General features: G+C 36.6%; 1 protein-coding gene across 10 annotated transcripts in view; it reads right to left on the bottom strand.

The window, feature by feature from the left end:
* Positions 1 to 19,357, bottom strand: part of PKNOX2 (PBX/knotted 1 homeobox 2) — a 3,468,198-nt gene that overhangs the window by 1,145,449 nt on the left and 2,303,392 nt on the right. The window lies entirely within an intron of this gene.

Genomic DNA, 19,357 nt, shown 5'->3' with positions numbered 1-19,357 from the left:
TAGCCTTCCTGAGATCACAGATGCACAGGTGAGAGCTGCCTCTCCAAAGCAAAAAACACAGCATCAATGGGACCAGACAGTGTCTTACACGAGCTCCAAGAAGAACTAAACCCTCATATAAAGTCACTGTTCAATCTCAGCCTTACTACAGGATATGTTCCCAAGGAATGGGGTACAGCAACAGCGGTCCCACTCCACAAAGGTGGTGCCACAACAGACCCCGGAAACTATCACCCTATAAGCCTGACTAGCCTGGTCTGCAAAGCTGTGGAGCGTATCATCATGGAAATCATAAACAAAGACATTGGGAACCTCCAGACACTGGATCCTACCAGTTATATGTTTTTGAGTAAGAGGACATTGGGATAGCATGCTCCATGCATTCCCTATTCAGATTCGTTAAGGGCAGATCTTGCCTCTTGAACCTGGTCGACTTCTTTGAAACAGTTACCAAAGCCATAGATGAAGGGAAGGTAGTCCACACAGCCTACCTGGACCTCGCAAAAGCCTTAGACACAATACTCCACTAAGGCATCATAAATAAGCTCACCAGCTTAAATATCAACCCCTATGTCACAAGATGGGTTGCAAACTGGCTCAGGGATAGAACCCACATGGTCAGAATAGCAGGTGCCATGTCAGACTCTAAACCAGTTACAAGTGGTGTCCCACAAGGCTCAGTCTTGGGACCTCTCTTGTTCAGTATATATTTCTCCAAGGTACAGGCTAACACGGGTGGACTATGGCTGACCAAGTTCACAGATGACTGCAAACTGGGTGCTGTAATCGACTCTATGACTGACACAAGCATCCTCCAAAAGGGTCTCACAGAGACGGATAACTGGTGCCAGAGCCATGGCCTAAAGCTAAATGCCAAAAAGTGCATAGTCATCCCCTTTGGGAAAAACAAAGTGCCCACAAATTACCACATAGGTGGTAATCCATTAAGTATGGAAGAAGTAATTAGGGACTTGGGGACCCAAGTAGATAGCAATCTCTCCTTTGACAATCACGTTGCCAAAGTGGTTAGAAAGACCTTCTATATAGCCCACCTTATCACGAAAGATCATGATCTAGATCAAGAGAGGTCACTTGCCTCTCTACTCATCACTTATCAGGCCCATAATTGAATACAATGCCCCATTTGGGATGTACCTTACCCAACACCTTCAGCAACTGGAAAGACACCAAAAGTATCTCACCAAGAGGATCAAGGGGCTCAAACAGATGCTCTGTGCAGTTCGGCTAAAGAAACTCCAGCTCTACTCAGTTGCGTACTGCCTTCTCAGAGGTAATCTGTGTCTGACATATAAAGCCATGTCCAACCCAGTATTAACGGACATGCTTCAACCTCAGGAAATCCAAATCCCTTAGAGCTACATGCTCCAGGGACTTGAACCTCAGCACAGAAATAAATAGGACATGCTGGAGGGACAGATTCATATCCCAGAGGCTCCCCTCACTCTGGAACAAAATCTCAATCCATGTTAGGCAGAGCCCCTCACTGACCCTCTTCAAGAGAAATCTTGATGAGTGGATGGGAGATCGTAAGTTTACCCCTGGGATCTCTTCTGTGTCCCTGCTTGACAGTGGTACAGTAAACTAACCTGAAAAGGGCTACCTTCTGTGACCTACTATACAGAGGCACAGTCAACTAATCTAAAATGGTGGTGAAAGCCAAACACACTCTGGCTAGGCTTATAAATGCCCTAGGGCAGATAGCCTAGTATCAACCTATGAACTTATGAACACACACCACCAATGCTCTCATACACAAATGCATATAACACACACCAATGTCTTTTCTCACAATCACATACATACACCCCCACCAATGTTCTCTCGCTCAAAATGCGTATAACACACACCATCATTGTTATCTGACTCAAACACACATAACACACACTGCCAATGATCTGTCACACACATACAATACACACCACCAATGTTCTCTCAAATGCATCTAACATGCACCAGCATTGCTCTCTCACTAAAAGGCATATAACACACAACACCAATTTTCTCTCATACAAAATAACACATACCACTAATGTTCAGTCACACAAACACATATAAGACAATCCACCACTGTTAATCACAAAAACACATATAACAAAGAACACTGATGCTCTCTCAGTGAAATCATATAACACACACCCCCAATGTTCTCTCATTCAGACCATATAACAAACACCACCAATGTTCCCTCACACAAAAACATAGAACCCACATTACCAATGTTCTCTAACAAATGCATATAATACACACAATGTGCAACCATACAAACACATATAACACACACACCCCCAATGTTCTCTTAGTCAAACGCATACAACACACACCACCAATGTTCTCTCAACTCAAACACATACAATACAAACCACCAGTGTTCTCTCACACAAACACATATAATACATACCAACAATGTTCTCTCACAAAAACACATATAACACAACCATCAATGTTCTTTCAACTCAAACACATATAATACACACCATCAATATTCTCTCACATAAATACATATAACACACACCTCAAATGTTCAATCACACAAAAACATACAACACCCACCACCAATGTTCTCTCACAGAAATGCATATAACACACACCACTAATGTTCTCTCACACAAACATATACAACACACAACACGAATGCTCATTCACACACATATACTACACACCACTACTGTTCAATTATACAAACGCCTACAAAACACCACTATTGTTCAATCACACAAAAATATATAACACACACCACCAATGTTCTCTCACTCAGATGCATATAACACACAACACCAAAGCTCTTTCACACAAATGCATATAACACACACCACCAATACTCTCTCACGTACATGTATAACTCACACCACCACTGCTCTATAATACATACCAGCAAACTTCTCTCAACTCAAACACATATAATGTACGCCATCAGTGTTCCCTCACACACATGCTTATAACAGACAGCATAAATGTTCAATCACATAAACACATGTCAGACAATCCACCACGGTCTAAGCATTAAAACACATATAACACACATCACCAATGTTCTCTCTCACAAACATATAATACAGAGCACCTAATGTTCAACCAAACACACACCACCGATATGCAACCATACAAACAACACAAACCACCAATGTTCACTCACTCAAACACATATAACACACCACCTCAGATATGTTCTTTCACTCAAATGCATATAATACACACCACCAATGTTCTCTAACACATACACATATAACACACACCACCACATGAAAATGCATATAACACACCACCAATGTTTTCTAGCACAAAGATGTATAACACACACCAGCAATGTTCTCTCACAGAAACGCCTATAGAACACACCACCAACTTTCTCTGACAAACACATATAGCACACAACACCAATGTTCTCTCACTAAAACAAAGATAACACATACTACCAATGTCCTCTTACTCAAAAGCATATAATATGCACCACCAATGTTCTCTCATTCAAATGCATATAACACATACCACCAATGTTCTCTTACAAAAACACGTATAACACATGCATCCAATGTTCTCTCACACACACACCAATAATGTCATTGAACACAAACACATATAACACAGGCCACCAATGTTCTCTCACTGAAAAGCATATTACACAGACCACAAATCTTCTCACACAAAAAACACATAACACACATGACCAATGTTCTCTCACACAAACACATCTAAAATACACCACTAATGTTCACTCACTCAAATGCATATAACATACATACCTCAGCAATGTTCTCTCAAAAACATGTAATACAGAGCACCTAATGTTCAACCATACAAACACATATAGCACACACCACCAATACACAACCATACAAACACATATAACACAAACCACCAATGTTCTCTCAGAAACATATAATACAGAGCACCTAATGTTCAACCATACAAACACTTATAGCACATACCACCAATATACAACCATACAAACACATATAACACAAACCACCAATGTTCTCTCAGAAACATATAATACAGAGCCCCTAATGTTCAACCATACAAACACATATAGCACACACCACCAATATGCAACCATACAAACACATATAACACAAACCACCAATGTTCACTCACTCAAACACATATAACACACCACCTCAGCAATGTTCTTTCACTCAAATGTATATAACACAAACCACCAATGTTCTCTAACTCAAATGGATATAATACACAAGACCAATGTTCTTACATGAAAATACATATAACACACCACTAATGTTTTCTCACACAAAGGTATAAACCACACACCAGCAATGTTCTCTCACAGAAATGCCTATAAAACACACCACCAATTTTCTCTCACAAAAACATATAACACACACCACCAATATTCTGTCTCACAGACACACCAGTTTTCTCCCAAATGTATACAACATGCATCAGCAAGGTTCTCTCACTCAAATTCATATAACACATACCACCAATGTTCACACACACAAATGCATATAACAGATACCACCAATGTTCTCTCACTCAAACACATTTAATACCTACCACCAATGTTCTCTCACTCAAATGCGTATAATATATACCACCAATGATCTCTTACAAAAACACGTATAACACATGCATCCAATGTTCTCACACAAAGACATATAACACACACCAATAATGTTCTCTCAAATGCATATAACACACACAAGCAATGCTTTCTCACTTAAATGCATATAACAAACACCACCAATGTTCACTCACACAAATGTGTATAACACACACAACTAATGTTCACTCACTAAAACACATAACACACATCACTGATGTTCTCTCACTCAAATGCATATAACAGACAGTAAACTAAGTCAAATATAACCCCCGAGTGTAGGATGTCACACCAGCAAAAACAGTAAAGAGTAATCCAAACAGCAGCAGGTGCTGGTGTGAAGCGGCCAAATACCAAAGCTGAAACGGTATGCACCAACTGAATAGTAAGATGAAAGGAAACCTTTCACTAAATTCACTCTTTAGACGACAAAACTTCCAAACTTCCAAATAGAAATCACCACGCTAACTCTAGCAATGTGGAGCAGTAAATCCTTTAATCACAGTGAGCGCTTTCGCCATGCGGCTTCTTCAGACTGTATTACAATAATGAAGACTCAAACAGTTAACTTTATAACATATTCCCTCATCCCATTGGTTAAAAATGTCATTACACATATTCAATCAACAAAACACAAAAACAGTTGATCTCGTACAGAATGCATTCATGCAATGCAAGCCGCTTCGTTATATACACAAAAGTATACACAGATACCAAATGAACATCACTCCATATATAAGAATTAGTAAAAAAGGGGGAAACAAGTGCAGTAAATACTAAATAAAAACATTTCAAGAGTGTGTAGCGCATTTGAATGTACAGTGTCTACATCCATAATACCGTTTGTTAATCAACTGTCTGCATCCTGTGTGTGATTTTTTAGCAGGAAGAATCAAATTTTAAATTTTAATTTTAAAGTTAGTTAACTTCAATACAGTTGTGTATATATACATTTTTTTCTCTATCTGAGGTGGATTCATCCACTACAGAGCCCGATTTTCAAATGCCTGACACATGATTGTCGTCCCCTTTAAGTCTACGATGACGACATTCTCAGGAGCGACGTGGTTCGGTGTTTTGATAGTGTAGCTGTTTGTAAGTAGAAGAAGCAGCATTGTTTGATGCATTTTAAGGATTTGATGGTTTTAGAGTAGTAAGTATAGGCTTACTTTTTATACACATGATTAGCGTTCTAAGCGTAGGTTAGTTAAATGTGAAAATATTTTTATGTTGCTATATTGAGTGGTCCCATTATAATGTTTGCCTGTTATTCTACCTTGAGTAGGACCATGTAACACACTCTTGAAATGTTTTTATTTAGTATTTACTGCACTTGTTTCCCCCTTTTTTACTAATTCTTATATATGGGTGATGTTCATTTGGTATCTGTGTATACTTTGTGTATATAACGAAGGCTTGCATTGCATGAATGCATTCTGTCAGATCAACTGTTTTTGTGTTTTGTTGATTGAATATGTGTAATGACATTTTTAACCAATGGGATGAGGGAATATGTTATAAAGTTAACTGTTTGAGTCTTCATTATTGTAATACAGTCTGAAGAAGCCGCATGGCGCTCACTGTGATTAAAGGATTTACTGCTCCACATTGCTAGAGTTAGCGTGGTGATTTCTATTTGGAAGTTTGGAAGTTTTGTCGTCTAAAGAGTGAATTTAGTGAAAGGTTTCCTTTCATCTTACTATTCAGTTGGTGCATACCGTTTCAGCTTTGGTATTTGGCCGCTTCACACCAGCACCTGCTGCTGTTTGGATTACTATATAACAGACAGTGTCAATATTCTGTCACTCAAACACATATAACAAATACCACCAATGTTCTCACACAAATACATATAACACACAGCACTAATGTTCACTCACTAAAATGCATATAACACACATCACCAATGTTCTCTCACTCAAATGCACATAACATACACCACCAATGTTCTCTAACTCAAAAGCATATAACACAAATAGCAATGTCCTCACATGAAAACTCATATAACACACACCTGCAATATTTTCTCACAAAAATGCATATAACACACTCCACCTATGTTCTCTAATACAAAAGCACATAACACACACCAACTATGTCCTCTAATACAAAAGCATATAACACACAACACCAGTTTTCTCTCACACAAACACATTTCACACACACCAGCAATGCTCTCTCACTTAAACCACACACCACCAATGCTCTCTCACACAAATGCATATAATACACACCATCAATATTCTCTCACTCAAACACATATAACACATACCACCAATGTTCTCGGATACAAATTCATATTATACACACCACCAGGGCTCTCTCACACAAACATATATAACACACACCACCAATATTCTCTCACACAAACACATATAGCAGACACCACACTAATTTTCTCACAAAAACGTATATAACACACATCACAGAAGTTCTCTCATTCAAAAGCATACAACATGTACCACCAATGTTCTCACAGTGAAGTGCATATAACACACACCACCAATATTCACTCACAGAAACACATATAATACACTCTACCAATGTTCTCTCACTTAAATACAAGTAACACACACCACCAATGTTCTCTCACACAAACACATATAACACATCACCAATGTTCTCTTAACTCAAACAAATATTATACACACCACCAATGTTCTCTCACTCAAACAAACACCACCAATGTTCTCTCACACAAACACATATAATAAAAAATATCAAAGTTCCTTCACTCAAACACAGATAACACACACCACCGATATTCTCTCACACAAACACATTCCATGCACAACACCAATGTTCTCTCAAATGCATATAACACACATCAGCAATGTTCTCTCACTCAAATGTATATAACACATACCACCAATGTTGTCTTACAAAAATACATGCAACATACACAACCAATGTTCTCTCACACAAACACATATAACACACAACACTAATGCTCATTCACTTGAACACATATAACACACATCTCAATGTTGTCTCACTCAAATGAATATAGCACACACCACCGGTGTTCTCTAACTCAAACGCATATAAGACACAACCAATGTTCTCACACACAAATGCATATAACATGCACCACCAATGTTCTCACACAAAAGCATGTAAGCATGTAATACACACCATCATGTTCTCTCACATAAACGCATATAAGGCAGACCACTAATGTTCCCTCACTGAAACATGTATAACACACACCACAAACATTTTCACACTCAAATGCATATAACACTCACTACCAGTGTTCTCTCACATGCAGACAACTAACACGCACCTCTAATATTCGGGTCTATGTCATATAATCGAACTTCTAAAATTTCGAACACCATATGTTCGAATTTGAAAGTTTATATGACAACAACGAAACCCCAGAACAGCAAATTTTTTCCCAGGGAAAAAATTTGCTGTTCCGAAAAACACACACAACACAAGCATACCAAACACCTAATAAACCTACACTACACCTTACATACACAACTATCTATGCACTAACCTTAACCCAAGCCCTAACCCTAAAGTCCGTCACTATCGCACATTTACTTTACCCGCGCACTAACCCTAAAGTCCGTCACTATCGCACACTTACCTTACCCGCGCCCTAACCCTAAAGTCTGTCACTATCGCTCGCTTACCTTACCCGCGCCCTAACCCTAAAGTCCGTCACTATCGCACACTTACCTTACCCGCGCCCTAACCCTAATGTCCATCACTTTCGTACACTTACCTTACCTGCGCCCTAACCCTAAAGTCCATCACTATCGCACACTTACCTTACCCGCACCTTAACCCCAACGTCTGTCACACTCACACACTTACCTTAACCCGATCCGAAACATTCGCACCACAGTACAGAAAATGTCGAAGCCACGGAAACAGTCAACCAAATTCTTTCCCAAGAAAGAATTAGAATTTCCACGGCTTCGAAATTTCTATTTTTCGAACTTCCCCATTCGCTCTTCCAACACTCGACATTTAGGATGGTCGATTAAATAACAGGAACCCTAATATTCACTCTTTCAAATACATATAAAATACATCACAAATGTTCTTTCACTCAAATGCATAAAACTAACACCACTAATGTTCTCGAACTCAAAAGCATATAACACATAGCACCAATGTCCTCACACACAAATACATATAACACACACCACCAATGTTCTCTCACACAAATGCATACAACACAAATCACCACTGTTATCTCACACAAATGCATATAATATACACCAATATTCTCTCACTCAAACACATATAATGCACAATACCAATGTTCTCTCACACACAAATGCACACAATACACACCACCAAACCCTCACTCAAACACAGCACACACTAGCAATGTTCTCTTACACAAACACGTAAAACATGCACCACCAATGTTCTCTCATCTCAAACAGATATAATACACACCACCAGTGTTTACTCACACAAACACATATAACACACACCACCAATGTTCTCTCACTCAAACCATATAACACACACCACCAATGTTCTCTCGCATAAACAAAAATAAAGACACCACCAATGTTCTTTCACTCAAACACATATAACACAGACCAACAATGTTCTCTTAGTCAAATGCATGTAACACACACCACCAATGTTCTCTCAAGTCAAACAAATATAATCAATAAAAATCACACATTACACAGAAACACAATCGAGTAAAACCACCACCACATAAAAATGAGCATATTTAATAGTAAAAGTGGTAATCACTTTTGCTACATAAAATAGCTTCTTCACACCAAAAGTGAGAACATACAACATCTGCATTTAAATAGAATTGCATCACTACCTGTTACACAGCTAACCAATGATAGGAATAACACATTTAAAGATACAACTACCTGAATCTATAAAACATGAAACAAAAACATACTACTAAGAGATACACAAAAGAAAAAAATCTGAAAATTAAAAACATCATATAAGTGTGCAGAAAATACTTCTTCCTCAAACCCCTGGATTTTAAAACCGAGTGTACAGGGATATGTTCATTTAATCCATGGCCCTTATGGACTGCAGTGAGATTATCCATCTAATCTGCTTTAACTAGGTCTCATTTTCTACATCCCCCATTCTAATGTCAGTCCCCACCACATCTGTAGCTATAAACTTAAAAGTGTGGTTAGTTCCAAATGTATTAACATGCTTTGCTAGGGTACTAACCATGTTCCCTTTACGTATACAGTAAAAATGGTCTCTGACTCTTTCTTTAAACAGATTGTTTTGCCAACATAAAATGAACAACATACTTCACAAAAAGTGAGGTAGACCACATTGATGGTATTGCATTCAGCTGACGTAGAAAAGTGAAACTCCTGCCCCATATCAGGATGAAAAAATGTTACATCAATACTCAGAAAAAAAAATACACTTTCTGCATCTATGGGTACCTCACCGAAAATGCCTATTATATTGCCTTTTTGGGTAACAAAGTAGCTTTTTCCGATTCTTCTCATTCTGGTAATAAAAAATAGGCACCCCCAACTATCTCAGATATAGAGGGATCCATAAGTAGACTGTGCCAGTTTTTTAGAAATGGTGTTCCTACATCCATTTGTATCACTACTAAAAGTGAAGGGAACTCTCACTGTGCTACTGGCCTTAGTACTCCTAACATTATCTTTTAGTGGTGTAGGAAAGAAAGTTTAGCCCTATTATTCCTTAACATAGTGGTTTCCTTAATACTCTTTCTGTTTCTTCAATTTTGTACCCCCTCTTCATGAAATCACTGCATAAAACACACATACTATTCTTGAAGTCATCAACATGGAGTTGTGATGCCCTCATGGCTTGCCCCTTAATAACATTTCAAAATATATGTGAGAGGTGCATACTATTCCGATGTACATAAGCAGAGAGATAACATTCCTTTCTAAACAGCCTAGATAAATGCTTATTGTCCTGAGTCTTAAACACCTTTACATCAACCTTTACATCAAGAAAGTCAATCTCACACAGAGGTGACTTCATAGTGAATTCCAAAAATGAGGCTGTACCATGTAGATATTCCAGTAATTCATGCAAATCTTGCTCAGTACCACACCATATCAAAAAGAGGTCATCCACAAACCTAAAGAAGAGAATACATATACCCCACCATTCTGATTTCATAACAAATTGTGTCTCCCACCATGCTGGGACTGCATTGGCATAGCTGTTGGCACACACAGTGCCCATAGCTATGCCAGAACACTGATGAAAATATTGTTCATCAAAAACAAAAACTTTAGGTTTCAGAATCATCTCAAGTAAATAACTAAGCAACTCAATATGAGCATGTAAAAGCAACAGTAGGAGGCACCAACACGATATAAGATCTTCACTATTGTCAAAGTCCAAACATGAAACAGCATAAAAGTCCAGAAATCACTTTAATAAAAAATGAATAAGCGCTTTCACGTAGTGCAAAGCTACGCTTCATCAGATAAATTCACAAGAAATAATACAGACTTAAATACAATCCATTTTGGCGGGATAGTTAGCCAATAAATTAATAATTGAATTAGTGAACTGTATTTCAGTCTTTTTACCTACCAATCAATGATTACTACTAAAATGATCAGCCTTACGGCTTAAAAAATAATAAAAATAGATGTAATAAAAGATGTGCATAAAAACGACAGAACAAAAATTCTGTACATACAGCATAGTCTCGTGTCTCATTCTCCAGAGACCAGAAACTGAATGCACTACTTCCGTAGCAACAGCAGCAAGCTTCAATAGTAAAAACTGATGAACCGGCAAAGATATACTGAATCAATACATCTCACAGGTATCAAAGGAGACACATCCGGAAACAAACCTAGTCGGCACACGCATAGGTCACATCCCATACAATCCCCTGTTGAATCAGTTCAAATATAAATTTAGAATTCAAACCCAAAACAGAAGAAACCAAGTTGACATTGCCAAAACATACGACCCAGTATAAATGCACTAATGTTAAACAAACTCTTTCTCAGTATTACCTGTAGAACCATTCAAATTGTAAAACCATAGTGCAACAAATAAGCCATAATACATACATAACAGAACTCATCAGACATGGAACTTCATAGGAGCCCTTTGATATTCAATAACATATAGCAACAGATACAAATATTTCCGTTATAGAAATATATATAGAGCTCCATACATACAAAGCAATAAAACAAACTATAAGCAGATACGTAGAAGGACAACGGATAGATCCGCTTTAAAAACAAACATGTTAGTAAATAACCATACCTGATATCAAATCCTGAAAGCCCCAGTATAATCCATTTCGACCAAGAACTTAATACTGCATAAACCCAATATAGCGATAGGACAAAGTAGACAATCTTGTAATAAATTAGTCCCAACCAGCATCAAAATGCAATAGAAACCAAAGGCAATGTCGCAAGTAAATACATTGTTCGGCAGACATGTTGTTGCCTGTAGGTCACGTGATGACTACATAAAACAAGGAAGTGAACGGAGCTGAGCATTAAAGAGCAAACACACTCCTTTAAAACTAAAAAATGTAACTATACGCTACATCAATCACCATATTACATAATGCAGATTGAAATAAACTAAGATGATCAAATACATCTACGGAAAAAACACATATGTGTGAACACACTGAATATATTTTAAAAAGTTCTATTAAATACTAAGTACAGAAAAAAATATGTATGCATAAACAGTAAATTCATATGAACGATGTAAGACATCACATATGTTAAGAAAAAAATATACAAATGTGTAAGACATGATATGTATTAATATAACGTATACTTAGAATATTATTATCAAAAATTGCTATGCTCTTTTAAGAAGCTGAGAACAAGGCTATGGACTCAAAACAATAGCTAAATTTACATTCAGCCATCAAGGTAAATAAAACAAAAAATTCTGCAAAAACTGTAGAAATGATGAATAGTGCCTATTTCTTGTGAATTTATCTGATGAAGCGTAGCTTTGCACTACGCGAAAGCGCTTATTCGTTTTTTATTAAAGTGATTTCTGGACTTTTATGCTGTTTCATGTTTGGACTTTGACAATAGTGAAGATCTTATATCGTGTTGGTGTCTCCTACTGTTGCTTTCAATATGAGCATGGTCGTAACTACTATAATGTGATAAAAAAGTTCTTTATTATCATGATTCCTTGTTCATTTGGGATTACTGTGAAACGTGATCTCACATCTAAGGCCACTAACATACATCCCTCAACATATAAACCACTCGTGCTAAACAAATAGAGAGAATTCAAAAATGCTCTGTGTCCCTCAGTACATAACCATATCCATCCAATATGGGATGCACTGTAGCAACCTTTCAACATAAATAGAGAGTGGCTTAGTGTGCCACCCTGCCCCTACAACAATGGGTCTAAAAGGGAGAATCAACATATTATTATGAATCATAGGTAATCCTTGGAAACACAGAACCAATGGTGTTTCTATAACAAAATACTTATACAAATCTTTAGTCATTGTCCCCTCAAGCCAAGTATTGTACAACGAAGCCCTAGAATAGGATCTCATACTTACAGCATCAGTTTGAGAAATGTTAATATATGCACTAGCATCACTCAACATACCTGTCACAGCTTTAAAATAATAATCAGAATTCATAACAACAATTAACCCATCTTTATCTGCAGGCCAAATAGCTATTGAATCATCACTCATCAATTAGTTCAGTGTCTGACACTGCAAAAGTTAAATTATTAAAACCAGACCTTCTGCTATTATCAATAAATAAATCTGAAAAATCTTGTTCACATAACTTCAAAAATACAGCTAAAACTGAGTAGTTTCTAAGTATTTAAATGCTAGGATTTTTAAAAGTCATAGTATTAGAGTCACTATTTTCACATTTGTATATCAATTTCAACATACATTGTCTGGCAAAAAGCCATAAGTCAATAACACTATCTGCATGATCATTTCTATGGCCAGAATAAATGTCAAGCATGTATTAAATACAGAACATTCAATATCAGAAAGTACCTTGTTGGAAATATTCCACACTAAAGGCCACTTTGTACTGCCCAGATTCTCTTTATGGACATGCTGTCCATTCCTTCGTTCTGTGTTTCCACTTCCATTGAGCTCTGTTCCCGGACTGACCTCTGGTTTTCATATCCATTGTCTTTATTGGTAGGGGAAGAGAAAAAAATGGTTCCAACAAAGTCATATTGGTTTTCTGACTGACAACAAGCACCTGCAAATTCTCTGTTGTCTTAGAGCCAATGACCATAAAACCATGACTAGTGCCCAAAGTTCCATCCACATTATTGGGAGGTGCTGATTGTTGAATTATGTGCTGCTGGGCTATGTACATCACCAGTCTCACAACTGACATTATTTATATGGGATTCAATGGATTGCTGGCGCTGTTTATCACCAGGTGGTGTTTTTTGTCCTGCACCAGAGGTACGTGGCCATGAGAATACATTATTATTTCTGAAATCCTCTACATTTCCAGATAATTTCTTTCTCTTATTACTCGCTATAACTCATGTTTATAGGTATTGACACTATCAATAACTTCACTAGGTCAACATCATCATCTGCTGGCAGCAGTTCATATAGCTGTAACTGTTGTTTCTCAAGAGAAGCAGTAAGTGCACATTCTCTAGGTTCAAAAAACTTAATCAGTAGTCTCAAATAATTAAAACTCATATTAAGATTAATCTGTTGCTAATGTTCTCTCAAACGCATGTAACACACACCACCAATGTTCTCACACTCAGACATAAATAACACCTACCACCGATGTTCTCTTAACTCAAACACGTGTAATACAAACCACCATTATTCTCTCACACAAACACATATAACACACACCAACAATGTTCTCTCACACAAACACATATAACACACACCACCAATGTTCTGTCACACAAACACATATAACACACACCACCAATGTTCTCTCACACAAACACATATAACACACACCACCAATGTTCTCTCACACAAACACATATAACACACACCACCAATGTTCTCTCACACAAACACATATAACACACACCACCAATGTTTTCTCACACAAACACATATAACACACACCACCAATGTTCTCTCACACAAACACATATAACACATACCACCAATGTTCTCTTACACAAATGCATATAACACACACAGCACCACTGTTCTCTCAAACACATATAACACACACCACCAATGTTTTTTCACATAAAAGCATATAACACACACCACCAATGTTCCCTCACTCAGATGCATACAACACATACCACCAATGTTTTCTTATCTCAAACACATATAATACAAACCACCAATGTTCCCTGACACAAACACATATAACACATACCACCGATGTGCTCTCACTCAAATGCATATAACACACACCACCAATGTTCTCTCACACAAACACATAAAATACAGACCACCAAAGTTCCTTTACTCAAACACAGATAACGCGCCACCAATATTCTATCACACACACACATATAACTCCTACCACCAATGTTCTCTCACTCATATCCATATAATACACACCACCAATGTTCTCTCACTCAAAAAAAGCATATAACAGACATCACCAATGTTCTCTCACAAAAACACATATAACACACACCACTAATGTTCTCTCACATAAACACATATAACACACACCACTAATGTTCACTGACTTAAATGCATATAACACACATAACCAGTGTTCTCTCACACAAACACATATAACACAAACCACCAATGTTTTCTCAAACAAACGTATAGAACACCCCCGAATGTTCTCTCAAACAAATGCATATAACACACAACACAAATGTTCCCTCACATAAACACCTACGCCATATACCACCAATGTTCTCTCAAATGCATATAACAGACAGCACCAATGTTCTGTCAATTAAATGCATATAACACACACCATCAATGTTCTCTCAACTCAAACACATACACAATACAAGCCACCAATGTTCTCTCACACAAACACATATAACACACACCACCAATGTTCTCTCACGCAAACACATATAACACATATCACCAAAGTTCTCTCATACAAACATGCAAAACAGATCACCAAACACAGATAGCATGCATCACCAATATTCTCTCACACAAACACATATAACATGCACCACCAATGTTATCTCACTCAAACATACTGTATGTAACACAGACCACCAATGTTCTCTCACTCAAACACATATAACACACACCACGAATGTTCTCCCACACAAACACATATAACACACACCACCAATGTTCTCTCTCACAATCTCATATAGCACACATCACCAATGTTCTCTCACATAAATGCATATAAAACACACCATCAATGTTCTCTCACACAGACACATATAATCCACACCACCAACGTTCTCTCACAGAAACACATATAACACACACTACCAATGTTCTTTCACTCAAAGGCATATTACAGAGATCATTGAGTAAAACCAGAGGACACCAAATGGGTAAAAGTTGAAGGAATCACACCAAATAATGAAAAAGAATCCAGGAAACTTTGACAACCACTGCTTAAGAAAATAAGTTGTTTAATTGCAAACAGAATAAAAAGAAATGTGATCAAAGCAATAGTAAGTGCTTTCGCACCTAAATACTGCTTTATCAAACCGTAATACATAAAAAAACTTCCCAGTTTAAAACTGGATTTTAACTAATAAAAAATGAAGAAATGGATAATACTGCCAAAAAGTCACTAAAACCAAAAACCCAAGCAGTATTCACGACGAACGACTCCAAGCCACAAAATTAAGCAGTTTTATTGCAAAAAACACAGAAACACTTGTAACTCCTTTATCATGAACGCCTTCACTATACATTCACATGCGTTTTCGTCATTGGAATGACTTCATCAGATGACCAGCATATCCTAAAACCTTTAATTTATACTACAACACACCCTTATCTACCAATAAAAATTCACCATTAATTAAAATTCAATTATCTTATTGTATTACCCCTTTGTTAAAAATTTATATAAAATGCATTTCTTATTAAGTATATTAAATATATTAAATATAAATGTTATAAATAGAGTAAACATTTATTAAAAATCAATTAAAATTAATTCATTTAAAACTGCTATTTGAAATAATATAATACATAGGAAAAAATAAATCCATATATCTCATTCACATTTGTTTAATATTGTTAAATAACAGTGCCCTCTCCTGGCCACTCATATTATTACATTCATATTATTACATTCATAGTTTTGCAGATCTCAATTTTAGTAAAGGTATTATGGAAATACAATCATTCAAGACAGGGGCTTTGTCAGCTTCTAAATTGATCTGCCACCAAAGTTCTCTAAATTCAATTTTTTTCTTCCTATAGCCCCCCTCTAATATCACTTTTTACCTGTTCTAAAACTAAGAATTTATATTTGTAGTTAGAACAAACTTTAGTGTGCTTGAATAAGGCATTACTTTCTTTTCCTGTTGAAATTTCGTAGACATGTTCATAGATCCTTCTTTTTAATTTCTTTTCGGTCTTTCCTATGTAGAAGGATCCACATTTTTCACAGATAGCTAGGTATATTATGCCTTTAGATTCACAATTGTAGTATTCCCCACTATTTACATATCTTCCTCTACTTTCTAAAAATATTCTATCAGTATTTATAATGTACGTACATTGGGTACAGTGCCCACATTTATATGTACCTATTTTGTTTTTCCTTTTATCTATCTTATTTTTATTATTATTCTCTATTATAGATCTTGTGTTTTGTGAGTTCTTAAAGGTTACTTTCTGAGGTATATTGGCTAAATTTTCTATATCAGTTAAAGCTACAAATTTTCCCCATTCTTTTAAAAATATATTTCTAACTACATTGTTCAATCCATTGTATTCAAGCACCAACGTTTGCTGGAATTCTTCCCCTTCATACATTTTATTATTCTCTATTTCATTATTAATGTCTTTCTTTTTGTATATGGGGCAAAATTTGTCCTGTCTCCCTTTTTCCACTTCCTGTCTTATTTGTGCAATGAATGCTAATGGATAACTTCTCTCTAGAAACATTTTTTCTAAAAGTTCACATTCTTTTTTAAAATCTACATCTGAGCTTGTCATTCAACTTCCTCGAACAAACTGTCCCTTCACTATGTTTCTTTTGCAGTGAAAGGGATGGGCACTCTCAAAGTGTAAATAGGAATTGCAAAAAGTAGCCTTTCTAAATATTCTAGTTCTTAATTCATGTCCATCTTTATAAATTTCTAAATCCAAATATTTCACATTATGTTCAGAGATATTATACATGAATTTTAGGAAATTGGTAGTTTTCCCTATATATTCCATAAATTCTATGAATTTTTCTCTCTCCCAGCTATCCAAAAAATTAATATATATTAATATATGGATTAATTTATTATGTGGATTAATAAATGGATAGTAACTAATCAAATTCATTCTTGGAACTTACATCACAGGAACAAATCAACCAATATAATCAAGGGAAATGAACACACCTTCCTCTCCTTTCATAAAATTGACCTAGTAATGAAATAGTGACTTGAGTATAGATTCACTCACACAAATGCATATAACACACACCACCAACGTTCTCTCACCGAAACACACACAATGCACTCCACTAGCATTCTCTCACTAAATCACATATACCACACACCATCAATGTTCTCTAAAACACATATAACACGCACCACCAATGTTCTCTCACGCAAACACATATATCACACACCACCAATGTTATCTCAGCTCAAACAGATATAATACCCACCACCATTGTTCGGTCATACAAACACATAAACATATAACACGCACCACTAAGTTGTCTCACTCAAACACATGCAACACATACCATGACTGTTTAACACACAGCACTAATGTTCACAAACATAAACAAATGTAACACACACCTCCAAAGCTCTCTCATACAAACACATACAATACAGACCACCAAAGTTCTCTCACTCAAACACAGACAACAAACTCAACACATCACCAGTGTTCTCTCAAACAAAGGCATATAACACACACCACCAATGTTCTCTCAACTCAAACAGATATAATAACCACCACCACCAGTGTTTGCTCACACAAACACATACAACACACACAACCAATGTTGTCTCAAACACATGCAACACACACCATCACTGTTCAATCACACAAACACATATAACACACACCACTTCTGTTCAATCACACAAATGCATACAACATACACCACTACTGTTCAATCATACAAACACATATAACACACATCACTAATGTTCACAAACTGAAACGCATATAACATACACCACCAAAGTTCTCTCATAAAAACACATACAATAGAGACCACCAAAGTTCTCACACAAACACATATAACACACACCACCAATGTTCTCTCACTCAAAGGCATATAACAGACACTGTAGAGTAAAACAAGAGGACATCAAATGGTAAAGATTGAAGTAAACACATCAAGTAATGAAAAAGAATACAGAAAACTTTGACAGGCATGTCTTAAAACACACACAAACACATATAACACACATTATCAATATTCTCTCACTCAGAAGCATATAACGCACACCACCAATGTTCTCTCCCACAAATGCATATGACGCATGCCAGCAATGTTCTCTCAACTCAAACACATATAATACACACAGTGTTCTCTCATGCAAACACATATAATACATGCCACTAGTATTCTCTCACACAAGCACATAGAGCACACATCATCAGTGTTCTATCACACAAGCACATACAACACACACCACCAATGTTCACTCGCTCAAACACATATAAATTACACCATC

The sequence above is a fragment of the Protopterus annectens genome, chromosome 8.part0, assembly GCF_019279795.1.
Source record: "Protopterus annectens isolate FY-2018-M chromosome 8.part0, PAN1.0, whole genome shotgun sequence".
NCBI classification, from domain to species: Eukaryota; Metazoa; Chordata; order Ceratodontiformes; family Protopteridae; genus Protopterus; species Protopterus annectens.
Note: the sequence above shows the minus strand (reverse complement) of the source record. Positions and strands in the feature narration are given on the sequence as shown.